Source organism: Calliopsis andreniformis, chromosome 12 (genome assembly GCF_051401765.1).
Source record: "Calliopsis andreniformis isolate RMS-2024a chromosome 12, iyCalAndr_principal, whole genome shotgun sequence".
In the NCBI taxonomy this organism is placed as follows: Eukaryota; Metazoa; Arthropoda; class Insecta; order Hymenoptera; family Andrenidae; genus Calliopsis; species Calliopsis andreniformis.
In genome coordinates, this window is record NC_135073.1 from 143,052 (window position 1) to 167,043 (window position 23,992).

Below are 23,992 nucleotides of genomic sequence, written 5' to 3' on the forward strand. Positions count from 1 at the left end.
AGTTTGACACGAAATTCCCTATATTTCATCGAGTTCCGTGACATTTCGATAAAATGCCTCGAAAGTAGGCCAAACATCGATTTCAGTGATATAATGCGTAGTCTCACGTCACTGCCGACATTTGACTTGAAAGACGCAATATTTCATCGTGCTCCGTGATATTTCGATAATATGCCTCGAAACTAGGCCAAACATCGATTTCAGTGATACAACGCGTAGTTTCTCGTCATTATCGACGTTTGACGTGAAATTCGCAATATTTCATCGAGCTCCGTGTAATTTCGATAACAAGCGTCGAAAGTAGGCCAAACATCGATTTCAGTGATATAATGGGTAGTTTGACGTCAATGTCGACGTCTGGTGTGAAATTCGCAATATTTCATCAAACGCGGCGATATTTCACCAGTATGACTCTAAACTTGCCCAGACACCGATTTCAGTGCTCTAATGCGTAGTTTCACGTCAACGTCGACGTTTGTCGTGAAATTCGCAATATTCCGTAAAACGCGGTGATATGTTACCAAATATGACTCGAAACTTGCGCAAACATCGATTTTAGTAATATAATGCGTAGTTTAACGTCAAAGTCAACGTTTGACGTGTAGTTCCCAATATTCCATCGAGCGCCGCGATATGTCACTAATATGACTCGAAACTTGTCCAAACATCGATTTGAGTGAGAAGCATACATATGTGGTGTCTAGACTGGCTGTCGAGTGGGCTGACGTTATAGGGGGGACGGGCGGGGTTGATGTCACGATTGGTGACGTCACACCTGCTGACGTCACGCCTGATGACATCATACCTGCTGACATCATGCCTTGATGGCGTCACGCCTGCAATAGGTTAATATCAATGTTTAACCAAACTGCCTTACCGACGGTAAAATTGATCGAAGAAAATGCAAATCTGTTTTACCTACGGTAAAATTAGTTTATGAGACTGCAAATCTGTTTTACCGATGGAAAAATTTATCGATAAAAATGCAAATCTGTTTTAGCGACGAAAAAAATTGATCGATATGGGTGCAAAATACAAACCTGTTTTATCAACGAAAAGAATTGATGGATAAAAATGCAAATGGTTTATTGGGTGGATGACATCGTCGTCATTTGATTTAAAGGTGTCAGAATTTTCTATGTTGCATCGTGTAAGAGATAGGTTATTGGGCGAGAGCATCGTTGTCAGTTGATTCAGTGGTGTCATATGAACATAAAGTATAGTTGGTTACAGAGATTGTTTCCCCGAGAAACTTCATCGAAAAAGGAAATAGAAGCGTAAGTATAGATATGCTTAAAACTTCTTATTCTAATATAATGTATTATATAAATCAGATATTTTTATTTTTACATAATATTAATTTATTGTTTTTACCGTTTATAGAGTCTGTGGAGGAAAAGCAGAAACAATAATGATTAGTGTCAACAAATTTGAATATTTTGCATACTTGGTATGTATAAACGTTCACATCTTTTTCAAATTTTGAGAAAACTTATATGATGAGATACTTTAATAATCCTTTTGATTTTTTAATCTTACAGAAGAAGCTGTATCCCCTAATTACAGTATATATAAATTTAAATTATCGAAGAGCCATCAGTAGTTATTGATAGAGATGGCAGAGAGATTTAATTTTACATTTGTTGTGGATTGAGACGGAAGATGCAGACGTTTGGGGGTTAAGAAGATTATTTGGAATGGAATATTATTATATCGATTGGGGAGAAGAAGAATGATAGACTGTGTGTAAAATTATTCATTTTTCAATATAAGGATTCAAAATATTAAAAAGACATGTGATTAAGTACATGAATTTAGTTATTTGAAATGTAATAAAATTTTAAAAATTATATATTAGTTGCACTTTTTACGAATTGATTGATAGAAATTCAAGTATGGAGTAGGAAGGTAAAATGTGATAGGTAATTAAGTACATAAACTTAATATTTAATGTTAACTTTTATTAAATGTTTTTCAATAATATTTAAATGCATAAAATCACAATAGAATTTTATACAATATTAGATATTAGCATTGTAGACAAGAATATTTAAAGCACACACTAGTAGTTCACTAGCAATCAATCAAAGAATTTTCACTCATCAATCAAAGAATCGTCGTCGAAATATTTACTGTTACATATCATATTAGCAATACATGACAAGTTCGTTTCTGGTGTGACACCAGTTTGTTTCAGAACATTTACAAAATTTATAAACTGAACATTAATACGATATGTATTTTCATATAGTTGTGACCGCATAAGATTAATACATTTTACATGATTGAATAAATTATTCAAATTTTTGATAGTGTAATATATGAAGATATTAGCTAGACTAAATTGTATAAGCTTAACATTACGAATTTTGGTAAATTCTATTACAAATTCTTCAATCTATATTGGTGGGGAATCTGAACTCACGGATAGAATACATTCTTAAATTTCTGCACGTTTTTCAATGAGCGCAACCCATATTGGTGCGGGTAGTAGAAGTTGAGTGCCCCGATTATCGCCAAGAATAATTTCAGCGGTTGATATGGGTCCAATTGCGATTCGAATTTCTAAATATTTACAGGATGTTGATGTCAGCGAGTACCTTCTTCCCAAGATACGAACAGGACGTGGGTGTGGTGGTTTGAAAGTAAAATTAGAACTAAAAGAAGAAATTCATTTTTATAAGATACATATAAATTTGACAAAAATGTATATACCATCATAAGACTAAGATTAATACATATTTTGCATATTTAATTTTCTTAGCAGACGATGCATCATCTTCGACTGATTCGTTGATTGGAGTATAAGGCACAGATTCATTATTTTCTTCATAATATTGAGTACACATTTTGGTTTAATTCTATTTATAAAAACTGTATTCTGGTAGACAATTAATAGTAATTAATACAATTTTTCTGTTCGAAATATTTCAAACACAATTAACTCCCACGTGTGACACGAAGTTTACCGATTGAACTTTATACTTTAGTACTGCATTTAATGAATAAACGAGGCAAGCTTCCATAAGAAATGTTTTTAGTTGGCTTCCCACCATTGCAAATATGCTTTACACCTTCCACTTCTAATTTGTTGTTATGCGCTATGTGAATGGCTCATCACATCAATTGGGGGGAGACTTCCTCCTATGATTCGTATCACATATCGAGCGCGAACGACTTCCCCACCCTTGCCACACCCATTGAATTCAGTATCCCCTCCCCTTACTTTACCATCACGACTATCCGCCAGCATGTTTCACAATAGTAATAATTAAATACTTTACTAAATGGTATACTACAATTCGTCAGTATGTTCGCCACCAATTGCAATTATATATTATGCTAAATTGTGTAATAGATGTCTAATATTCCGTCGTAATGGATTATCAATCCATCTATAAATCACTTGCTATCTCATAATGTAATATGAAAAATTTATGTTTAGTATTTATATTATTACAAATTGCATAAATGAATGTTTGATTCAATAACACAGTTGATTAGTCATACATCTGCATTGTATTTATAACTATTGCATAATGCATGAAAAAAGATGTAAGCATTGTATTTATACTGATGCAATAATTGTTAAGAATTTCTAAAAAGAATACATTTTTGCTTCAATAATTTTTAAAATGCATTTGTAGTATACTATATGATTTATTTAGTTTCTCGAATTCCGCGTGACTTAACATCAGCATAACCTCAGCATAATCTGAAATCATCAGAAATTTTATACGAACAAACAGATGCAACGTCATTGTGACATATGACGCCAGTTTAAACTGTGATCAAAATATATAAAAGGAAAATAAAAGATTTGTGTCTAATGTATTGATACTTTCAAGAGTTAACAAATCATGGACATGGATGAATTCGTTCTTACTGAACGCCAATTGCAGGAACAAGCCGTTCGTTTGAATTGTCTGGATAAATACATTGCATTTGAAGAACATTGCTACCAATATCTTGAGTCATTGGAACAATATTTTCGAGTAAACAAACGCCCTCGATTATCAATTGGTACTCAACAATCTCTGATTGCTCGAATTGCACAATTTGAAAGTTTTAAACAAGTGACGCGTATTCGTTTCGTGCATGAAGGTGCAGGACATTCAAACAATTGTCTCTTGTGGCGTGAATTAGAAACTGCATTCGAAAATCGTACGTTGACAGGTGTTGTGATAAACTCAAATTATATCGATCCACGTAATTTCCTTCATGGTGCGAGGAGTATGGTGCTTTTACATGTAAGACATGCATTGGTGAAGCACACTGCACTTAAGGTGAATACGATATTTGATGGGGAATTTATAGCGGGTGATAAATGTGAAAGGAAAAGCTTAAATACCAAAAACTGTGAATTATTTCGCGCATCGGATCTTGAAGAGTGGTATGAACGATATGTTGTTAAATACACCATAACATTGTTGGAAGAATTTCGGGAACGTGATAGTGGATGGGCATTGTCGCGAATACTGAATTCAATAATCAATTTCAACAAGTATAATCCGATGCATGTTGGATGTCATTTCAAGCTACCGCGAGAAATACTACTTCAAAATGCAGTAATTTCTGTAAAATCCTGTGACGATGCATGTTTCGCATGGACTGTGATAGCCGCTTTGTATCTAGCTAAACAGCATACATCTCAGCAAAGTTCATACCCATATTATAGAACAGTGCTCGATTTTGAAAATATCCATGAAGGACATTTAAAAGTTTGAAACGATGCACAATATCTCTATGAATGTATTCAACATCGAAGAACATCAAGAAAACAAAGAAGAATTTGAAGCAAATCATCGTTCCATTACGTCTCACTGATCAGAAGAGGGATAGACATGTGAATTAGTTGTACGTAGAGAATGATGGTATAGGACACTTTGCATGGATAACAAATTTGTCTCGACTTGTTGGCACACAATTAAGCAAACATAAAGAAAAGAAATTCATGTGTGATCGGTATGTATAAAACGTGTAAGAACATTAAGATTTTAATTTTATGAAGAATAAAAGGATTATATATGAATACTTTTACAGATGCTTACACTTCTTCAATTCCCGTGAAAGGTTAGATGCTCATCAGAATGATTGTCAGAATATGAATAAATGCACTGTTATATTACCTGGCGAGGACGACAAATGGCTTAAATTTAACAATTATTGCAGAAAGGATCGGGTTCCGTTTGTAGTTTATGTAGATCTCGAGTGTGTTTTGGAAAAAATTAAGGATAGTGTCGAAGATGAATGTATATCGCATGCATATCAACATCATAGGGTATTCAGTATTAGATATTATGTGCATTGTTCTTATGATGCATCATTATCATGATATCAATATCGTCGCGATATAGACTGCGTTGCTTGGTTTATCCAGGAATTAAAGAATTTAGCACAGACTGTTAAATCTATATTATCGAATAATATCTCTATGGTACACCTAACGAAAGAGCAGTAGGATGAATTTCACAATGCAGTGCATTGCCATATTTGTGAGAAACCCTTCGATATCAACGAAACACGTGTACGAGATCATTGTCATTTAACAGGACGCTATAGAGGTCCTGCATATGTTGACTGTAATATAAATTATAAAAATTCATTCGACATCCCTATAGTTTTTCACAGTTTACCTGGATATGATTCGCATTTTATCATCATGGAACTAGCTAATGCATTTGAGGGTTACATTGATTTTCTACCTATAACCAAAAAAAAGTATATTTCGTTTACAAAACATGTAAAAGATCTAACGAAAGATGAATTAGGTTGTCGAAATTATATAAAATTACGGTTTATCGATTCGTATAAATTTTTAAACACTAATCTCGATAAATTAGCGTCTTTTCTCAGTAAAGATAAGTTAAAAATTTTATACTCTAATTTTCAAATGTTATCCAAAAAAAATTTGATTTATTGCTGCGAAAGGGAGTCTTTCCATATGAATACATTGATTGCTTTGAGAAATTAGAAGATTCGTGTTTACCATCGCGGGAATCTTTTTACAGTTCGTTGACTGATGAAATAGTATCCGAAAGCGATTACGCACACGCTGAGAACATATGGCGCTCTTTCGAGATTAAAACTTTAGGTGAATACAGCGATTTGTATTTAAAAACAGATATTGTATTATTAGCAGATATTTTCGAAAATTTCCGTGAAAGTTGTATCAAGAGTTATGGTCTAAATCCAGCTCACTATTACACATTACCAGGTTTTACATGGGATGCTGTGCTAAAGCATACTAAAGTTAATTTTGAATTGCTCACTGACATCGATATGGTTATGTTTATCGAACGGGGTATACATAGTGGTTTGAGTCAATGTTCCGGGAGATACGCGCAAGTCAACAATAAGTATATGTCATCCTATGACCCATCGAAATCATCATCGTACCTCATGTATCTTAATATAAACAATTTATATGGATGAGCAATGTGTGAACCATTACCATATGCAGGATTTCAATGGGTCGATAATGTTGAAAATTTTGATGTATCTTCGATTGCAATTGATTCATCGGTAGATTATATTCTTGAAGTTGATATAGAATATCCACAACATGTAGATGATGATCATGCTGATCTACCGTTTTGTCCGACACGTGCCAAACTCCCTGATAAAACACAGGATAAGTTACTGGCAATATTATACGGTAAGGAACGTTACGTTATTCTTACAACAGTGCATACATCATGGCCTTCGCATTACAAAGATACACCGCATTCTCCAATTTAATCAATCCCCGTGGCTTCGCGATTATATAAAACTCAATACCCAATTTCGAACACATGCATCAAACGATTTTGATCAATGGAAAATGTTCAAAATCATGTTGGTGCGAAACTTCTGATAAAATGGGATGGAAAATTTGGTGTAGAGACTATGATCTCATAACCTAACTTTCATAGCAGAAGCATTTTTTCGGAAAATTTAATTGCAATTGAGTTGCGTAAACTTAAGGTTAAATTCGACAAACCAATTTACGTTGGTATGGCCATTCTAGACATATCAAAAACATGTTTGTACGAATTCCACTACGATTATATGTATCCATTACACCAGCGAAATTGTAAAATGATGTTTACGAACACAGACAGTTTCATTTATTATATTCAATATGAGAATGTTTATGAGATGATGTAACGCGATATCCATAGATTCGACACCAGCGATTACCCAATACACAATGTATATGGTATAGCGCTTGTCAATACGAAAGTGCCTGGTTCCATGAAAGATGATAACAGTGGTTCAATAATGACTGAATTCATTGGAATGAATGAGATCATTTAGAGCAAAGATGTATGCTTTGAAAGTGCTTGGTAAAAAAGATGTGAAAGAGTTGAAAGGTGTCAAAAACAATGTTGTAGCCAATGATAAATTTCGATGATTGCAAGCATTGTTTACGCGATGCATTTGAAATAACTCGTCGTCAGTTATGCATAAGGTATATACTGTAGCAGAATTGAAAATTTCTGTATGATGATATGCGATATCTTATATCTGATTCGAATGATACACTACCTTGGGGGCATTATAAAACAACATTGTAAAAGATAGAAGCTGTACAATAATAGATTGAAATTATTTTATGAAAATTGATTTATTTCCATTTTTTATATTAACATTGTAGTAAAAGCATCTTTTTATGTATACAATGCATTATTTTTATGTATCCAAAAGTTGTGCGAATTATCAAATCCTAATCATTTCATATATACCTTATCGTCCTTCTTACGCAATACTTTTTTCACTAAATACAGATCGGGATTGGTTACGCGTTGTAATTCATGTTCATAAAATCCTCCTACAATAGGCTTTCCGCATGAATCTTGCAGCAGATAAGTCACGGGATTAGTTATCTGTACTTTGATTATTTTGCACACTTCAGCAGTCCAATTTGGTGTATATCCTTTGTCGAAAACGATTTTGTATTTGCTCACGTGTACAGAGTCACCAACCTTAAATCTGTTTGGAGCAGCAACCTTTATATTGCTATATACTGTGTTCAAAAGCTTATTAGCAATTTTAGGGGTAACATCACATGGTTGCATTCCAATAGTTCTATGTTTTCGCATGTTGTATTCAGCCACAAGACTTGGTAATGCATCGATCCATCTATATGTTCCATTGAGTGTAAACAGTTTCCACATATGATTTTTTAAAGTATGATTAAAACGTTCCACGATGGAAGCCTTCATCGCTGAAGATGTTGAATAGTGATTAATATTATGTTTTTTTAAGAATCTCTGTACATCAGCATTGTAAAATTCTTTTCCTTGATCGGTTTGTAAATTTTTTGGACATCGATCTCGGATTATTTTTGCGAATGCTTTGGCTACTTCGAAACCATTTCTAGTTTTGAGTGGTACAGCCCATGCATATTTGCTTAATGCATCTATAACTGTGAGTATGTAATGATGACCTTCATTGAATTGCGAGTATGAAAGCATCTCAACCATATCAGCTTGCCACAGGTCAACATATCCGTGTACGATAACACGTCTGGGGGGGGGGGGGGGGGGGGGGGGGGGATTTCTTCGAACTGGTGCATGCAACTCCTCTACAAGCTGTTGCTTTTCGAGGCTATGCTTTTCCTTAGATTTCATTGATTTGTACACTGTTGTTGCTGTTATGGTTTGTTATATAATCTTCCTCTTGAGAAAGAGAGTTCAATAATTGCAATACTTGTCGAACATCATTTTGCAGTATTATTAAGTTGTTCTGAAATGCGGTCAATCTTTGTTCAAATTCCTGCCGTGTCTGTTGAACATTATTCTGTATTGTTATCACATTGCTTTGAAATGTGATCAACTTTTTCTCAAATTCCTGCTGTTGAATCTTTAAGATTGATATGCATTCTTCCAAGTACTGTTTATTGACTGCATCTGTGTTGGCTTCCGGCTGTGGCACATTTCGAATTTTGCCGTATTTTGCATTAAAGTTGGATCCAATCATACAGAGCGCGTTACTCTGCTGGTGAGATCTCATGCTTTCCAAGTGATACCCCAAGCTTATTGATTGACATTTCGTTGTGAATAAATGAATTATTAGCTTGCAGTTTAATTTATAATGAGACGTGCTTTGCGAAGTTCTTCGATAATCGATAGAAACTCGTCGTGTGAATTGTTACCTGCTTGACGCGATGCTTCTAACAAACGCAGACGATCTAGTAATTCATTTGGATCATTTCAATGTATATAATCGATTTGGTTATTGTTTATTGTCATAGCATTTGGTATCTGCTTGTTAACTGTTATGACATTTGGTGTAGCAAGTTCAAGTCCTCTACCTGTTCGCCTCTTAATTGTTCGAGCAAGTAGAGGAGCAATTATAAGTTTATATTTGTATCCTTTGTTACCCATTATGGGGCTTTGAGAGATATCATCACGCTTGTGTGCATTGGTTGCCATCAATATGCTCTTCTATTTTTTCTTATCAGTATCAGTATATACTGCATCGTCGGGAATTCTCATAAAAATTAATTCGTGCATTGTCAATGCATTATCGCGTGTAAGATGTTTGGGAATTGTTGCATACGTTTGAGAGAGATAGAAACAGCCTACCTTTGAATGTCTTCGCATTGCAAAATACTCTCTTATCGTATCTTGTTTGTCACATGCTATGTTATCAAAAATGAAAATTGAATTTGGAAGCGATTCCTCTGGAGAAATAACGTCGCAATTGTTTGAAAATTTAAAATAACCAATTTCATCTATCGACGCCAATAAATTCTCCAAGTACTAATATTTCGGCTGCTGCAGGGACTTTGAATACACATAGAGATTCTCAAATCATACACCACAAGGGCTTTCTAATAAACTTATTAACACGTGTTTGGTAACATATTGCCATATCTGCGTTCCATCTTCTTGCCAATTATTTGAATCCTATTGTCGAAATTTTTTGCACGTGTAATCACAGGTTCTCACAACCCGCATGTTTTCAAGATTCTGATACATATGCATCCATGTCGCTCTTATATATGCATGCACCAAATTAAAATTTGTTCAGTAGTCGAAATGTTTCCCATCATATCAGATGACATCAACATTCATGATTTAACCTCTGAACTGTTGAAATATATACCAAAGAGTATTTTATTAAGGGCTGACAAGAAGGTTCAACAATATCGTCGGTGTTTGGAACACTACAATCGTCCTTGGCAGCAAACACATATTGACAGTACAGCGCCACTGATTAAAAACTGTAGTGAATGTCTTCGACAAAAGTAAAAGCTGGTAGGGGGTCTTTGAATCGAGGAATAAACGCTGTTCCTATTGAATTGCATATTCCTGGATACCAATTTTGTGGTCCAGGAACTCATCCTTCGAAGCCATTATCGAGAGGTGATTCAGTCATCAATCCTGTGGACGTTGCATGTCATGAGCACGACACTGCATATTCGCATAGTAACAATCTAGGTTGAGAGACATACAGTTGACGATATACTCGCTGCCGAAGCGCACAAACGTATCACTGCAAAAGATTCGACTTTGAGTGAGAAAGCTGCAGCTGCATTAGTTTGGGCTGCCATGAAAACTAAGACGAAACTTGGAATGGGAATGAAAACAAAAAATAAATGCAAAAATAAGACTGGTACAAAAAGAAAGCGGATACTTTCAATTGCAAAACGTGGTGGTATTTTACCTATTTTACCATTGTTAGGTGTTCTGGGCTCATTAGATGGTGGGGCGGCGGGGTTATCTAAAGTGATAGACGATAAAAAGGCTACGCAACGTCAGCTGGAAGAAATGCAACGCCACAATCGAGTTATGGAAGGTAGAGGAGTTTATCTCGCTCCATATAAGCGTGGACGAGGCATGCTGAATAAGAAAAAAGAAACGTCAAAAAGGCGCTAAGTATGCCTATAGGCATAACAACTGATACACAATTAAGGGAAGTCGCCAAATGTATGCATATTCCATTCTTTAGAGGTGTTTATGTGCGGAATGCTTTACCATCAAATGGCGTACATCAAAATGAGAGTGGTATCATAAATTTGGATAATGCTGAAGGACCTGGCACACATTGGGTCGCTTACGCGACGAGAGCACATCGAGCTATATATTTTGATAGTTTTGGCAACCTTCGACCACCTAAAGAATTCATAGACTATCTTCAGAAAGATGTCGTGAAAATCGAATACAATTACATACCTTATCAATACAACAATCAGCAAAATTGTGAACAATTGTGTCTAGAATTTCTACAAACGGTTGATACCAAATTTAAACCGTTGAATCTTTGCAATCATAATTCAGTATGAATTGGGCTGTTTCTTGAAATATGTCGATAACGTTTACATTAAGTGGTAAGAGTAGCATTCTGGCGGTATGTTATGTTCCGTCTATAGATTTGACTGATGATACTTATGAGCTTGGTCTAACAGCTTTTGAAACATATAATACGATACCAAATGTGAATTCTTTGAATAACACATTTTACATTGATGAAGATGACAAAGCAATAGTGATTCCCGATGGATCATATGAGTTGTATGCAATAAGAAAGTATCTAAATTGCGCAATTATGCAGACTACTCCTCATTCTAATAATTATGTAAAAACAGATGTATCTAAAATGAATATCAACTTTGACATTAATGATGATGATAACAATGTCTATGGTAATTTAATAAATTCGGGCTAATAACAATATTATGAAGAGTGAAATAAAGTGTGTTTATCGAATAAATTTCACCAAATCTAACAACATTGCTTCATTGTTAGAATTCTCATGCACTTGCGTTTTGAAACCGCATCAGTGGCATGAATCGGATAGCCCAATTAATATCATAGATGTAAACATTATTCGAGTAGAATATAACTATAACTGCTGGCGCATACAACAATGATAAGTGCGCACATACGATACATGAATTCTCCCCAAACGTACCACCAGGATATAAAATATCAGAAACGTCTGCTCAAGTCATTTACCTTCCAGTCATTGCACGAAACATTACGGACCTAACAATACGCATCATACATCAGACAGGACGATTAATTGTTTTTCGTGGAGAAGAAATTACTGTAAGGTTACACGTACGGCGACGTCGATAATACATGTATTACATGTAAATGAGATGCTTATATTCAACGAAACACTGCATCAAAAAACATTTTCCCTTACAAATAAAACGACATACAACATTAAGGCTTCCCCTAAATACATTGAAAAGAAAAAAAGAGAGAAGCTAAGTGCAGTGAATATCGCATTTTTAAAATCATTGGGATTCATTGTGCATAATTACTAAAAAAAATGGATATTTTAAATATTGTGGAACAACCCATGTTCGACGATCGTATCGTCACGCTTGAAACTCATACATACAATCCGTATGCTAACTCGACGTTTGGATATAATGATGAGATAAGAATACCTATACAATAACAAGATCTATACACGTTACCATGTGAGAGTTTTCTATATGTGGACGGCAAGGTGGTGATAAAAAAACCAAATGATGCATCAGTTATAAAGTTGGGAAACAATTGCATAGCATTCATGTTTGATGAAATTCGATACAAACTGAATGGTGTGGAAATTGATCGCAATAGAAACGTTGGAATAACTAGCACACTTAAGAACTACATATCATTTACATGCGATGAAGATAAAATTATGAAGAATGCTGGATGGAACATTAGATGGAATGATGAGAAGAATGTAAAATACCATTTCAATTTTTGCGTATCACTAAAAATTTTATTGGGATTTTGTGAAAATTATAAGCGCATAGTAATTAATGCTCGTCACGAGCTAATTTTAATACGATCACGCAATGATAACAATTGTCTTGTAGGATCATCGATCCTAGAACTTGAAATTGAATTATTTAAAGTACAATAGCGCATACCAGATGTGATATTGAATGATATTACTCAACTATCATTACTACGTGTTTTAGAAAGTGGACGAAATCTGAGCATGTGTTTTTGTTCGTGGGATCTGTATGAGTATCCTCTGTTACAAAACACGACTAAGCATTCTTGGTCTGTTAAAACGGCTACACAATTGGAAAAACCGCGATATGTAATTTTTGCTTTGCAAACTGGTAAAAAAAATATAATGAGCGAAAATGCTACAGAGTTTGATAACTGTAAGCTATCCAACGTGAAAATTTATCTCAATTCAGAATTTTATCCTTATGACGATCTAAACACTGATGTCAACAGAAATAAACATGCTCTTTCGTATAACAAATATATACACTTTTCTAAGGTATATTTCGGATGTAGCAATAGACAAGCGTTTCTAACAGTTGATGAGTTTATACAACATGGTCCTCTCGTGGTGATTGATTGTCCGAATGTATCGAAAGGACTTCCATGGTAAGCGCGACGCGACCCTCGCGGCCTTCGGTCTCGGGTACGGATGGCTCCTTCGAACTAGGCAAGGCAATACCTGTGATCATAAACGGTCACATCTACGAGACACTCGTTACGGTCTCCTACGCTAATCCGATATGCCTTTGCTTTCCCCTATGAATTTGCTTGCGACTTTTTCGACCCGAAGAAGAGTCTACCACCTCCACTAAAAAAAGTAACCGAGGAAGATCCAACCTCGTTGGTGTCAACTAACAAATCAAATTCGAGTATTTCGACGAAGCTACACCCCGAGAAGTCGCGTTGGAGGGATGCGAGGGCACGAGGAAAGAGACTTCGGAAAAAATCGTCAGTATCGATCGTAATTTCGCCGCCGAACTGTGTAAGATCTTGTTTTTATTTACGGAATGCTGCAGAACGTTTCAAAGTAATCGGTTGTCGGTTATTAAAAGGTCAAGTGCTCGTTTAGTGAAGTGATCAGTGTTAGTGACCGCGAAGTGTTGTAAATGCAAGGTGTCTTCTTGTTGTCTTGGATACCTGCGGTCAGCGCTACCTGGGCATCATCCCCTATTGATCGGGATCGGCACAACGATCTAATACAGCAAGTGTTCAAGCAGCAGGTGAATTCCTCTCCGAATGGGTTAATTTTATCGATAGTAATTACTCGTATTACTAGAGTCATATTATTAATCTCAATTCATTTAAACATTTTTTGCTTTGGTCCGTCATAATTAAAAAAATAAAAATCAATGTTTCCGTACTTTTTACCGATTACAGCAACTAATACGTCCAATTTTTGTTCATTCATTGTAAAATAAGTATTCTTGTAGAGTTTTCAATGTTTTAATACACAGTAAAATAACGTACAATCCGTAGGAACTACGAAAACATTGCTTTTTATTTTTTTTACTATAGCATTACTTTTCTAAATCGGCATTTTGAAACTCTTTTTCCTCGTTTTTTATGTTTTACAACTTTGTTAATTATTTTAAAAATCTGAAAAGATTCCAAAATATTTGTCGCGATAGTTAACATGTTGTAACATGATAGTTAGCTATTTAACAATAGTTTTAACAAAATTGGTCAACATCCTTCTTGTCTCTCGTTTTTTATGTTTTACAATTTTGTTAATTAATTTAAAAATCTGAGAAAATTCCAGAACATTTGTCACGATAGCTAAGGTGTTCCTAATTTTTTTCATAATTTTTTGTCCAATACTTTATGAGAAATCAACACTAACATTGTCTTTTTTTTTCTACAACTTGGCTAATAATTTAAAAATCTGAAAAAATTCCACAACATGTGTCGCGATAGTTAGCGTGTCCCTAATTTTTTTCATAATTTTTTATCCAATACTTTAGGAGAAATTTGGCAATAACGTGTAAAGGTCTTGAGGTTCTTGTACAAGCCTCGAGCACGGTGAATAGCAGACGCTCCGCGTAGCTTGTGACCTGTCGCTGGTCGGCCGAGCGCTGGCTCTTCGTGCTCTCTGATTGGTCGCGGTTTTTCGTTAATAACTTGTTAACAAAACTTCGGAGGACATTTTTGCAAAGGAAAATGTTGTTTAGAATCACCCCAGGAATCTCCCATTTCCGGCTCCCGTACTTAGTTTGGGACACCCTGTACTATAATTTGAATGCATTATCATTTTAAAAGTAATTTTCACGACCGTGCGGTACTCTTCTAAGTTGGAAACTGAAAATATTCGGGTAATCGAAAAGCTCGCGCGAGGATCATGCCGCTTGCTAGCGATTGGGATTTAAACATTTCAAAGAGCTAGAGAGTACAAATCACATTCCATTTTCTCTCTCTCTTTCTCGAAGCTGCCTAAAGTACTGAGCTTACGGATGCACAGCTAATGTACTGGCATGCGTAGTGGAGGGGGTAATTCTCAATATTTGTACCCTCACTCTTATACCAAAAAACCATTAATTTTCACCATTTCACCAAAAAACCTTAAAAAGGTAAAAAAAAGTATGCCAAGTATATGGAATCCCTGCAAAAACCAATCATTTACAAGAATTAATTGTCATGCAAAAAATGGATCACTTACAAAAACCAATTGAAGATTTTAAAGCAAGTAAATCCATTGAAAACATTGGAAAATGCCAAGCACCAGTTTAATTAACCTTTTGCATAAACTTTAGCGACATTGTGGTTTCAACAAATATCATTTTAATCCTATTTCTACTGTTACAATGTATCTCATATAAAAAATATTTTGGATATTACTTATATGCTCCACAAAACTCATGTCTGATCCTATGATGTACACGTTTATGTTTATGATAAGAAATCAACTTACAAAAAGCATTGCTTATACTACAGTTGAAACTAGAACGTCGGCTTGTCGGTGAGCTTACTTGACTAAGAAATACTTGGTGGGCCCTTCTGTTGTGGAACTAATCATAAGATGTTGTAAGTTTGATGGACGTATGTCATTTAGTTTGTTTAACTTTTGTCTCTACTCCTAAGAGCAAAAATGACGTACAATAATGTGAGGTAAGGACGATGGTAACATCCAATTTCAATTTAAAAATTAAGTTAAGTAATAGAAGAAATACTTTTGGAAGGTATTTCTCTTTATTCTGAAGGTAAAAATAAGCATAAATATTAAAATAAACTTAATATAAATTTTTAAGAAGTTAGTTCATAATCTGTTTTTCTTTTACAAATATTAGACATTCTGTAAACATTAGTCCCGTATTTAAAAATCATGGGGAAAGAACTTAATAAGTTCATTTTTATCTTTTTTATATCATCTGGCAATGAGAAAAAAGAGTGCTTTTATTGTAGTCAGAGTTGAATAACCATTCTTATAATGACAGTACAGGGAAATAACTTGACAAATCCATGTGTAACAGGTGGACAATTTGATAAATCCACAAAAAACTTAAAGTTATTAACTAGTTTTTAATAATTTTATTGAACAACATGGGTTGCACTAAGTGCATGATTCGTTTCTGTTGTTTGGTAGTATCCTGTTTCAAACCTTACAATTGCTCTCTTGTCAAATTTAGGAAATGTGAATTATTAAATTCTTTCTCTAATAAATTTCATTAAAATAACAAAGAACATATAATAACCCGGTAAAACAAAGAGCATAAAAGGAAGGCGAAACTTGAAATTAGAACAAAAGTAACAACTTGTTACATTTAACATTTGTTTAAGTAACTTGTTACTTTTTAAATTGTTCTATATCTGTTTACATACAGTACAAAAAAATCAAAGGATTTTATAAAGCCAAAACGAAAGAATATGTGTTTTAAACGAACTCTACAAGTTTACTTTTAAACTTTTAATACGCTATTTCAATAAAACATTAAAAAGCGAAGGACTGCTTATTATCGTGCATTGCAAAAATCTGAAATAGAGGAGAGATGAAAATGATATACATAGATGAAAGTAGAGGATTGTTGGTTAATTTGTATTTTCTTATAACGTTTGTTATATTTGTCCCGTGTTATGTTTGTTTCTGGTTGATGTTTGATTTATTTTTAGGCAATATAATAGAAAAAATCCTAAAAGATTTAGTAAAGTCGGTCGTAAGTTTTTGTCAGCTACACAAGAAGATAAACATAATAGAATTTTTTTAAAATTTAAAAATTCCACGAATATTAACGAAAAATAATAAATTGATTTAGCATTTGTTAAAATTGAACACAAATTCTTTCATAAAAGATACAAGTACTTTAGATTTGTTTTTAAATTTGATTTCCTATTATTAAAGTTTAATCATGTTCATTTTTATTTTTGCTTTCAAATTTAATTAATTTAATGTAATTAAGTTTAAGTATTAATACTACTAGTCAGTTCATTTCATCTATATGTACTGTACATACAATATTGAATAACCAGATTATATCCAATATAATCTGTGATATATAACATGAGAAACATTTTTTTGTACGCATATATACCTCTAAGTAAAGGCACCTTAAGCACTTGACGCAATCTTTGCATTTTTATTGTTTTTTAGTACAATTTCACACACTTTTGTAAAATATTATATGTAGAGGTCTGAAATGCAAAAATCGAGTAAGAAAACTAAATCAAGTACAAGCGATCTATCGGGTTAATTTGGTTGGTGTTCGTATAATTTTGTGTACAAATACAATAAAATCTAACAAGACTTTCGCGTTTTAGTTTAAAAAATTTTAAAAAATAACAAAATAGCATGCTATGAATGATTTTAAGAAGAATTTAATTGAACAAATTTTTCTTAAATAGTAGTAGTAGTAGTAGTAGTAGTAAAAAAATGAATAGATATAAGTAAATTAGTTAAACAATAATAATATACATTAATAATAATAAAATAATAATTAAACAATAGTAATCAGTTAATAATAATTACTTTTCCTTAAGTACTTAGCACGAGATTCAACCGTGTCCCCTGATATAAGAGTTTTATTGAAATCTCATTCTCCTAGATATTTTCTTAATTTGCTGTAGATAAATTTTATAAAAATGCAAATAATATTATATATATATATGACCACTTTGGTAGTAATACCAGCACGCCTTCTGTTTTAAGCTTATTATAATTCAAAAAGTAATGAAAAAACATGTGGACAATATCACCGTCAAATAATTCCTAATTCTGTAGAATCGCCCTATATTATTCGCCGCCAATAACAACTGCATATTTTCATCTTAGGAACTCTCAGACCGATAAAGCAACAAAAAAGGATTTCGAATAAAACATTCAGGACCAGTTTATAATATCATATATTTTATCCTTTGTCTCTTAATTCTAGCAAATTCTCACGTTTTTATTTGTAATTTTTATGATTCTTCAACGTATGAAGTTGTAAATGTATAGACTAAATATATAGTTACACCTGCTTCTGTTATACTTTCGCAAGAAAGATATTAGAAAGAAAACGCTATCATTGCCAATTTATTTGCCAGACACCAAATGCGCCGACACCCACTCCAAATTACCTCTTCCGACGTACGCGATTCGATCGTGTTAAAGTATTAACCTATGTTGCTTTGCCATTGGAACACAACGCAGGAACCATTTATATATGTATTTATTACATCGAGATGTGACATCACTTCCTGAGGGATGAGGACGGAATAATCTCATCACAATAACCTATAGACTCGGCAGCAGTTATTTCCCCTTTGAATAGAACCAAGTGGCTCGTAACTTCTCTCTCTTTCCCTCTATGTCCTCAGCAGTTGGCAGCCTCTTCCTTTTCTCGTCGTCTTCATTCTTCACGCTTTTGTTAGATATTATCAATAAACAGTGTCAAATTTGATGCTATCACATAATATATTGGAAGAACATTAGTATCTACTTAACATTTGGTAAAGTCGTTTATAATAATTTTGAAGTACTAGAAATATTCTTTCGAATCTGACACAAAATGCACAGAACTACAAGTTTAAGACAACTAGTACTAGGGTGGTAAAACATAGTAATAATTATATTTTTGTTTGATCGTATGAAAAATAAACTTTGTTTGTAACAGTCCTATTTACGTAAAACATGAGCAATTGTATCATAATTAAACTAACACTGTAAAAGCTATAATTGCGGTTTTCCCTATTCTATTTTTCATATTAATAAAATCATTATTCACATACGCTTACCCTGTATAGAATGATCTTTCTGGAATTCACCTAAAGAAAATACAAATAATAATAAAAAACAAGATATTAAGGATGATTCTCAAGCCCTTACCTGGTACTATTACAGAAGCACAACACAATGCTCTTCAAGTATCGACAATACAATCTTATATTAAAACTACGAGCGGTAGATTTAAAAAGTCAGTACATGAACTCGAGAACTTTCGTATAAAGAATATGCATATAACTGTACAAAACTTACGTTTTTAGTCTAAAAGCTACACAGAATACACGAACATAAAAAATTCTCTTATAAGAATATATTTTCGAATTTTTTGGTAAAAACGATTTTGTATATTTTCTAAAATATGTGACTGTATTACCACAGAAGCATTAACTATTCTCTGATACATGTCTTCAGGAATAGACGATTGTTTCTTATCAAGAAGACTTTACGTGACCCCACAAGAAAAAAAATCTGAAGCTCTCACTTTGAATGCCTTTTACAAACTTTTTCTTAAGCAATAATTAAATATGTGCAGAATGATAATCCTTTGTTTGCGTTATTATTGAGATTTAGTAACAGTGAAACATCTCAAGCACCACTTTTTGAAATGTTAATTGGTAAAATATCTTTGAATTTTCTGTGATGTTCATCGTAATGCGGATGTTTATGCACGATAAATATGCATAAACCATATGACATTTATGCACGAAAAATATTCAAATATGCACGATATTAAGTATACATACATATACTATATTAAGTGTTTGTGTAATATTAAGTATCAACAAACGTTTTACAGGTGTTCTTATAAGTTATATTTAAAATTACAGTAAATTATAAGCATTTTTTCTAAATTTGATGGCTTTAGTTGGTAGCGTTTGTCGGTAAAAATTAATTTGTATGCCAAAAATGACCGCTCTACATCACATGGCATTATCGGTGCATATTTCAATTTACTTAAGCAGTGTTGTGGCACATGTATCGGTGTTTTTACAAACTTACCGGTAAAAATACGTGAAATATTTCTTAATCCCATAAATCCTGTAGTTTTTGTAACATAGCACTTATTTTCTTTTTAATTTTTTTCTCCGCAATCACCAGGGATGTTTTCTAATTAAACTATACATTGCATGTATATTCCTGTTGAATTATGTAATGGTAATCCTATGGTTTCCAATTTCTGAATAGTAGCCGGTAAGGTGTTTGAATAAGTGTTTATAAACATTAGATTTTGCAAAAGTTCGTTTTGTTGAAGCACTTCTTGTGCGGTCTTAATGGCAGCAGTATCTTTTTCTTTAAAACTTAAAACCACTTATTAACGTGAAAAATAAAATAGATATAGCTTTATTGAAATCTGTTTAAGTTCATTTTATTATTTATGGTTACTAATCTTTTTAGCATTCTCAAACTGTTCAGCATAGAATAATGCTGCTTCAATCCACGTACTCGATCTGGTCAAAATTGGTTCTGGTGACAGAAGAGTATTTATTAACCCAAAGGCCCTATCCTGTCTCTCGTACTGCGAAGCCACCACGCATGTCACAATACATTTATTTACAAAAAAAAGAGCAAATTACGGTAGTGTAACACATAACTGCACCCAAATTGTAACAGCTACATGCACCTGAAACATCTTTCCTATCTCAGGGGCTAATTGACTCCTGGGGAGCTATCCCAGCAAAGGCCCGAAATAATGCAGTTACAAAAGCTAAAGATCAGATTAAGCCTTAGCAATCCAAAGTATGCAATTTTACATTTCTTAATATATTTCAATGCAAATACTATAAATCGATTTCTTATGTTTCTCCGATAAAAATGATACTAAATACGACACAGTGTGGATGATTTATAAAGAAATTATACCTAAAAACGATTTGCATAAGCTTACCCTAACTTCATTAAAAATAGTTCGACAATGACAATAGCACGCATGATAACAAAATTGATATTTTGGGGCAAAGCCATAAACCTTCGATTGCCGGGGCATAAACCGACGTGCGCTCAACGCCAACATGTGGGGAAATCAAGGAGCCCTCCTCCAGACTACTGTTATTAGCGAAAGTAGTCATTTCTACTTATTGAAAATCTCCAATTTTGATTAAATCTTTTTGAAAGTAGTACGAATGAATCCTTTATATTCTACCGCTAAAAGAGATATCAAACACCACACAATTTGGATCACTCTCAATCATCTGTATCATAACGTTAGATGCTACAGACAGTATCGCGTATTAAAAATTCAATATTCTAGGGAGCGGGCGCTGATGAAGAGTGCGAGTGAACGAGTGTGTGTGTGTGTGCGAACGCTGGATGATGAGTGTTATTTTTGTATATGCCGCGACAATAAGTATGATCGTCGACGCGTAACAAGCGGTTTGCGATCGAAACAGTTAATAAGCGGTTACGTACAGAATTTGAAAAAGACATCCAGAATATGCGAGAATATTCGATCGACACGAGACAAAAGGACGCACCCGCAGCGCGCAGAGTAACGCGAATCACGAGACAAGCACGGTAAAGGATACGATTACGGATTACGATCACGACTACGGCTACGGTTTATGGATTACGAGACGGATTTCGACCTTTACGGTAGCGTTTGTCCTTATTTTCTGTTTGCGTACGCATACTTTCTGTATTTCCTGTCGCGTGTTCGTCCTAACTTGTAAGTTTCGTTAATTGTCCAAATAAAGAATAGATTCGAACAATTCTATTCCTACAATATTATTACTGTTATATATTACATATTTTTAGTAGTAGATGTCTTCAGTTTATAATATATGAATTTATTACATTAGTCTTATAATTTGCATACAGCATTATCGTGCTGCCAATGTCACCGTTCTGCCAACTTTGTACTTCACTCTACCCTAACAGCCTGTCCTTAGTAACTTATAGTTACTAACTTAAATCTAGTTACATATGTTACAACTACTAAACAGTTTCAAAAATTCTTATGAATGCATAGCTTTGTATTCTCCTGACAGCTCCAATTATAAACACGACTTCACTTATGTCAGTTATGGAATCGGAACTTCCCTGTTACAGTTTGTATGTAATATATTAGTTACACATTAGTATTAATACTAAAGTATTATTATTAATTAATATTAATACTAAATATTATTAATTAATAGTATTAATACTAAAGTATTAATATTAATAGTACTAATAGCTTTACTATTAGTATTGAATCAGACATTTAATAAGAAATTTATTTGTATTTTCTTTTAAATAAAATGATATGTAATATCTTCTTTTGCTACGAATACGAAAGTTATGTTTCTATTACCATTTACTTCGAGAAATTCATGTGTTTTGAAATGAGACGATATGACTATAAAATAAGGTAATATGTCAAAACAATCCTTATAAATATTTTAAACATAATGAATCATAGCACCACTCTATTCCAAGAGTAACAGACCGCGTCTCGTGATACATAAAACGTTACAGATAGAGCGGCTTATCTGTGAACGGGGCATGGGATTCGTGTGGCGTGCGTTTAAGAAATAAATTTCATAGACTATGATTTCTCTTTAAAATAATATATAAGAATATTTATTAACCTAAGAGTTGTACAAACTTGAAATACTTAAGGGGGTACAATCAGATATGTCAGAGCAGCGACATTACCAACAAAATTAGGCAAAAACAGGGGTTTACGGCCTGACACTTTTCATCCTTATATGAGATGATTTTAAGCTGGGAATAGGTTTATTCGAAAGAAAAAAGTTCGATGCAGCGCAGTCAACTCGCGATTTAACGAAATTCTACTGATATTTAGTAATACGAGTGTTATAAAGTAGAGCAAAAATCTACCATTGACAGCTATAGAAATTTAAGTATTTTTATGTAATTTAGAGAGTATTTTGAACTAAATTGCAAGTTGACTGCGCTGCGTTGTACTTTTTTCTATCGAATGAACCCTTTCTCAGTTCAAAATGTTCTCATATAAAGACGAAAAGTGTCAGGCCGTAAAACCATACCACAGTATTGCTTTCGGCTGGGTTATCGATAAAACAGAGCAAAAAATATGATAAATTTAGTTGGCCTTTTGCGAACCAGGCGGCGCCTAATTTGAAAGGCTGCCGATGTGGAATCGGAATTTGTGATACCCAAATTGGCGATGCGAGTTACTGAAAATTTCCCCCTCCACTATACACACCGCCTTAGGATTCGCGTGTGCATGAGCTCGGCGCTTCGGGCCACTTCAGACAGCTTCGGAAAGTCAAAAGAGAACGCGAATGTAAAGTGAACCTTACTCTCTCGCTCTTGAAATACGGTAAAGTTGCCGACAAACGGCGCGCGATGTTTTCATTTGCCCATATTTATTGTGTCAGCATCGCCGACTTCTACGATCTCTAGAAATGCAGCCACTGTGACTACACCGGTTGTAAAGAGAATCAATACAAGAATTAATTTATATGTTATGAATTTATTTACTTTTTTATTATTTTATTGTCATTTTATAATAATAATGTTTTTTGGACCGCGGCCCTCTCCCCCCCTCCTCTCCCGCCACTCCCGCCTCTCCCACCTCTCCCACCTCTCCCACCTCACCCACCTCTCCCGCCTCTTGCGCCTCTTCCGTATTTGTAGAACTTTTTTAAGTGTTTGATTTTTTTCATCTGTAGTAGAAAAAGTAAATAATTATAATGTTCTGTAGTCTGAAATAGCGTATGTATCAAACTATAAGTACCTTTTTGAGTAAAGCCAGCATTTCTGCTCCCGGCGGCGTGCTTCTACTGTTCGATCCTTACCGCGGCGACGGAGGCCGCGGCTGCCTTGGTTGAAAAAAGAATAGCGTTGGAACCGCACCGGTAAGCGAGAGTATGGCTATTACGCTGTACCTAGTCTTCCCTACTCCAGGCTTCGACAACGAGTCTATACGGAGGGGGCACCAATACCTTGCCGTAACACAAAGTAATGCAGTGGAGTGTATTGTCGACTTTTCTTCGCTAGGAAGAAATTGTAGATATGCGAGTGGATAGAGAGGAGGGGGGCCTCTTATCTTCGCTTTTGCACCTTATAGAAAGGCTCGCTTCGTACGAATCCCGATGAAAGC